The sequence below is a fragment of the Galeopterus variegatus genome, unplaced genomic scaffold (assembly GCF_000696425.1).
Source record: "Galeopterus variegatus unplaced genomic scaffold, G_variegatus-3.0.2 Scaffold7355, whole genome shotgun sequence".
NCBI classification, from domain to species: Eukaryota; Metazoa; Chordata; class Mammalia; order Dermoptera; family Cynocephalidae; genus Galeopterus; species Galeopterus variegatus.
In genome coordinates, this window is record NW_007733466.1 from 62,374 (window position 1) to 69,125 (window position 6,752).

Consider the following 6,752-nt stretch of genomic DNA (forward strand, 5'->3'; position numbering starts at 1 on the left):
ACAATAAAATTTAATTGGCATTAAATTTGAGTTGATAAATAGTAAAATTTTTTATAGTTTTTATTTAAATTTTTGATAAAGTGAAATCTATATTTATGCTCATTAAGGCTTTGGGGAAAATGAATTAGAAATTACTTTCTCTCTACTTATTTATAATTAGGATATTTCAAGACATTCATCAATTATTCCTAGAGGAAAAATCAAGTACAAATGCCATTTTAAACCATGCAGTATAAACAATTAAATTATTTATTGGCTTTTGTAATTATCTGTCCTGGATATTATTATTATTATTCTCTTTCATGAGCTTACCTTCATTCTCAAATAGTGGTAGCTGCTGAGTTAAAGTTTGTTTGGTATTTCAGCAGATTTTATTGAAATTACATTTAATCATTTTCAATAACCTGTATTTAACAAGTAGTAAAATATATGAGTCTTTATCTTAGCAGCTACAGATGGCAGATCCCAATTGCTACCAACTACTACCAACAAATACAGGTCATAGGTGGGTAGAAATGACCTCCTGGAGCCCCTAGTTGTCTTGTTAATCTCTACCTATCCACATTATATGTGTAAGTTTTAATGTTGGAGGCTCAAGATCTCAAAAAGCTTCAGACAAAGCATCTTCAGAATCAAATAGAAATGTACTTTATATTAATTTTCTTCTATTTGAAAACTAAATCTAGAACAGGATATTGCAGGATCTGAATATTTATATGACATAATCCCAGTGTCTACCATGCTCCACTATTTATGTGCTATATTCTGCCATCGCTGGTTAATTAACTCTGTTTGTCCCTGTAACCAGGTGAGCATTACTACCTGTCTCATTTCAATTGTAAGCACCTTAAGAAAATGAATATGTCAATGAACAGTATGTCTACACACGTTCTGCATACAGATTCTGTTGAATACCACTAAAGGGAAAACAGGATGAACTTCCCCGATGAGATAAGAGGTGCAAAGAAATGTTTCAACCAGTGTTTTGAACCTAGTGTGTTGAATTTAATTGAATGAACCTGGGTTAGAAAAGCAAAACTTCTCAGGTCTGTGGAGGATATAGAGATAAATATGATGCAGTTCTGTCTATCAGAGTTTAAAATCAAGAGAGGCAGGTGGATTTGCAACTAACTATAATGCAGTTAGAATGCTACAATAAGGAAGGAAGAGATTGACTGCAGTTTTGATTTCATTTTTGAGGTAGATTTTGAATTTTGGTAGTTTTTTAAAAAAACTTTTTATTTTGAAATACAGTAATTATAGACTCATGGAAGTTACAAAAATAGTATGGAGAGGTCTCATGTGCTCATCAGCCAGCTCCCCCCAGTGTTATCATCTTACATAACTACAGTACATTATCAAAACCAAGAAATACACATTGGTACAATACAATTATCTAGAATACTACCTTATTGAGTAGTCTTTTAATATGCAGCAATTGAGGAGGGAAGAAGGGAACTCCAGGTTGAGGTAATAGCATTTGGTTGAGGGTAGATCATGAGGGAATTTGAATTATTCAGGAAATCTGCTGAAAGGGACTTTAACAAATAGGCCAAGCTTTCCACTTTACATATGAACTAATGAGGCCCAGAGAGATTAGACAGCTTGTGTATTTATTTTCTTTTTTTGGCTGTAAAGTGCAGGTGTATCTATACATCATATACCTAAGAACTGGTCAACAGGATATCAGTCCAGGTATATTCCTCCCTAAACTATGTTTTGTTTTGTTTTTGAGGGAATGTACACATAATTATTCTTTTGGAACCTCTATTAAGAGCCCACTTTATGCGCATTTTTTCCCTCTGAATCCCTAGACCTAGTACAGTGTCTAGTAGATGCTCAATAAATATTTATTGAATAAATGAACCAGTGAATTTCTTTTCTAGACCTTAGAAACTAGAAGAGAGACAGACCAACAGATGATAACAGGAGGATAAATTACAACCACAATTAGTCAAATGCAATAGAAATTCATTACTAAAAGGCAATTTTCAATTGGGCAAAATGACAGCTGCAAGAAGGAAGTTGGGCAGAGAAACACATTTTATTTGAATTATGATGAATTAAAAACATACATAGGTAATTACCCCTATTTCAGCTATGCTGTGCAATTAATCTGTAAGTAAAAGATGTGAATATCCAACTTGCAAAATAATATATTCTCATTACTACATTTTGAACACATATATCAGACATTTCTTCATAGGGATCATTATGGTGTTAAGCTTAATTCCAAGCTTAAAAACAGAATCATTACAGAAATGCTGCTTTTCTTATTGAACAGTCTGTAAGATAGCTTGTTGCCAAATTAAGCTGCACACAGCACTTGTTAACTTAATTAGCAACCTAATGGCTGAACGGCAGCCTGATGAAATGCATGTTGTGCTGAATAGAAATTGCGGTGAAGCTTAGGCACTTCAAGCGAAGCACAGTCCGGTGGATATTTATTTTCCCTTTTGGGCTACAGGAAAACCTGATTGCCTGGGAAGATCTTCCACTTCCTATTGGAGCACAAACAACTTTAACAGGAGCCAGCATCTTCCAGGGATATGAAACATTCCTTTTTATTTATTTTTATTTTTTTATTTTTTTGTCTTTTTCGTGACCAGTAAGGGGAGCGCAACCCTTGGTGTGGTGTCGCCTGCACCGCGCTCATCCAGTGAGCACACTGGCCATTCCTATATAGGATCCGAACCCGTGGCGGGAGCGTCGCTGCGCTCCCAGCACCGCACTCTCCCGAGTGCGCCACAGGGGCCGGTCCTGAAACATTCCTTTTTAGAGGCTGCATGTAAGGGAACTCCCAAAGGGCTAATGGATATATTTCTGCCTCCATTAATAGCATGGAAAGCAAACTAATTAATTGGAGGAGGCACTGAATGAACTCCATTTATCACCAAATGACTCAAGTGATAAATTATTTAAGAACTTATTGAAAGCAGGAATCAGGAGGGCAATTGCCAAGGATTCAACCTGGTGTGTTTGTGAATATCCTTAGATTATCAGCAGCCTCAAGGCCTCTTGTTGGAGGTAGACATGAAAATTTCATGTGATAGTGGGACTGTGTAGGTTAACTCACCAAAAAATCTTAAATTGTTTTTGGGTTGTCTCTCCTTTTCAGAATCTGTTGACATCCTTCTGGCTCAGATGTAAACCAGATGTTCTGATTCTTGGAAAAAAGAGGCTCAAGTCTGATATACTGGCATGTAAAAGGCATAGGTTTAATCCCATGTCACTCTGGCATATTAAAATGCAGAATTTTCTGCCTTCAGGCTGTTGTGCATTTTGACTGAAATACTGAATTATTAGAAAGAGAGACACAGAGACAGAAACAAAGACACAGAGAAGAGAAAGCTAGAAGCAATGAGGACTATTGCAATTTTGATTATATACTGAGAATATCTGCTTGATGTGGGTTAGATATTTTCCTAATATATAATGATTGTTCATCATTGTAACTATAGAACAATTTTATATATATAACATAATATAAACATATATAATAATTAGGTATATATATATTTATACTTATAAATATGTATTCTGCCATCCATTTACTTTTGGCATGCCTCCAAGGTCTCTGATATATAGAAGAAAAACAATAGTACATAAGATAAAATGGCTTTTCCTTGTAGGTCACTTGTTCCCATTTTCTTGTTTCTTTTCTTTTTCTGAGCCTCTTTTCTCTCATAACCCATCATGTCACTGCATTTTGCCAGAGCCTTAAAAGCCCATGTTGATTCTTCTCTCAAACAACAAAAAAATGCTGACCTGGCTGCAGTATATTTTGTTCCACTAAACAGTCTGAAGAAGGGCTTGAGATGAGGGCATCTCTGTTGTAAGTGGTTCACCCTGACTAATTCCAGGATTTGTGTATGGACCTTAATCTGTCTATGAAAGCCTGCTGTTGTCTTAGAAGCCACAATAACTGTTATCAAACTAAAGAAAAATGTTACAAATAATTGGGGAGTTTTATGTAATATAATTATGAGGGAAAATGTATTGATTTCGGTATGTATTACTACTGGAAAAAATAAGATGATTTGGTTCCTGGTTCCTGTGTAAGGATGACACAGACTGTGTTCTCCATTTCATGGCATTTTTTTTTTTTTTTGGTCCCTCTTGATGTGACATTTTGATAGTTTACAGATTGTCTTTATTCAACACGATGTTGACTTAAGCAGCATGTGGTTTCCTTGGTAATGGAGAATGCGTCCTTTCCATCTTATTAATTAAGACCTGACACACACCTGGCACTCTAGAACCTGGATAGTTTTCTAAGTGAATTCTAGTTCTCCTGCTTCCTCTGTACCCTGAACATGGCATTTCATAATATATCTTCTTTAAGGCAATTTTGATTAACTGAATCTGTGTGAACCATATGGTTCTGGGGACAGCAACAGCTGATGTGGCCTCTACTAAAACAGGCCTTCTTGGCCCACAGGTATGAGGCCAACAGAAAATTGAAATGGGCCATCTCCCAGAAACATCCAGTTTAGCTGGTGCCTTATTTTAAAGAGCGATTCTAATTTATATCCATCATGCTATGGTACCACTAAAATTGTTTATATTGATATTAGGAAGTGTGACATTTTGTAGTGAAGATTACTATGGATTAAGGGTCAGTGCGGTAGAGTCCTAAAAGTGTGTCATACTTTAGGTCTATGATTTGAGGAAATGTTCTTAAATCCTTAACTTTCAATGTCTTTATAAGTCTAGAAAGAATTAGAACACACTTTCTTATTCATTTTTGGGTTTTCATTTTGATTATAACCTTATTTGGCATGTGGCTTATGGTGTGAATGATAGTGAAAAAGAAAAAGCATTATCAGCTGGATGGAAAAATGAAACATACACAGCAGAAAATACAGTGCACACACCTTCTAGTGTTTTCCAGATGGATAACAGGTTATTTATAAAGAGAGCAAACACGGATGTGCTCATAACACAGCTCTCCTAGAGTCATGCTTAGCACTTGAATTAAGTTTTGGGACTGGTTTGTCACCCTCTGTAAGGTTCATTGATGGTAATTTTACTTATTAGACCCTACCTGAGTAATCAGATTGATTCTCGGTCCCTGCTGCTGTCCAGTGCCAAACAATTATCTCCTGAGCTGGACAGTCTCAGAGAGCCAACACTGAAGTGAATTGAAAGTGAACTATTTAGTGGAAGAGTGAGTCTAAACTTCAAGCATAATTTGAACTCAAACCATGTAAAATTTTACCCCACAATATCAGGATCTTTTCTTGATAAAGATGTTATATTTGATCAGCAATAGCTTGCACTTTGTATAGGCCAGAATTATGAGTTATTTACAATGATATTTTCATGTAAATGTTAGAGATTTACCATTTCAATCATTTTCTGATATTTTTATACTTATCTTTTTAGATGCACACTTCCATAAATTTGTCTTCTATAGATTTTGCAAATTGCTGTTTTTCCATTTTTTGACCTATTCCAATTATTAAGCTATTGTTTTTTTAGCTTCAAACTCACCCATCTATGCTTGAGTTAGCATTGATGGGGATGCTTCTCTGCAAACCACACTTCTGCTTTTAAGATCCCACCAGTAATGCGTGCTAGAGGGAGACCCGAGAGCTGGAGGAGTTTGCAAAGTTTCTTCCTTCCTGTTTGTTTCCTGCTCCTATAAGTGTTATGTTACCCCAGTCTTACATCTTCACCCTGACAGTAGTTCTTTGAAGAAGCAATAATTAACTATTGTTTGTAACTTATATGGCATTAGCAAAACCAGCCTCTGAGACACCAGTCCCAGTCAGCCATCTAGATCCAAGATAAGCTCTAGGTGTGGTAGTTGATTCTTGCAGGTGCTACCTCCAACATATCTTGGCATTTTTGTTTTTGTTTTTCCTTTTCAGGTAACAGTTCTGTATGCCTACTTCTGCATATTAAATTCTCTCTGTTAAAAGAGCTGTTATGATTTCTGTTTGTTGACTAGACTGTGACTGACACAAGCCCATTACTCATTTATCCTGGCAAATTCATTCCTGGGTTCCTTCTTTAAACCAGTCCTAGAAAAGACTTCAAACTGTTTTCCATTCTGTGTTTCTGACCTCACAACCAAGAGAGCTAAGCAAGTGCTCTAATGGGTTTTGGTAAATGTTTTAAACCAGTCCTAGAAAAGACTTCAAACTGTTTTCCATTCTGTGTTTCTGACCTCACAACAAAGAGAGCTAAGCAAGTGCTCTAATGGGTTTTGGTAAATGTCTCATAATACATGTAATGAGTCTCAGCCCTTCAATAGAAAAGGTCACACTTGCCTCGCTATCCATGCTCTGAAGCCACATCTCTAAAGGAAATCTCTCAGCATTGACAGCATTTCCACACATTTTGTGTTGAGTTATCTTTTGTACAACTTCATTAAATCATTGGATGTGGAAGGAAAATTGAGAAATCATTTAGTTAATTTGCTTGCTTCAGGCCGTAGTAAATCTTGATACATGCGTAATATAGTTTTTTCATCAAAGCTAGATATTAGACATTCATAAAATTAGTAGATGAAAGAATTTCACATCTAGACATTATAGATGATAAAAACTTGATAAAAAACTTCTCATCTGCATGGATGATTTTTGGGCCAAGATATATGTATTGTTTTCTAAATTATCTTACATTGTATTTACCTAAGTTAATACACAAATTTTCTGTTTACATTGAATATTCAATTTTTTTAAAATAAAAGAAAATATTATAAAATTAATCTTAATGTCCCTAAATTATTATTTGAAATAGAC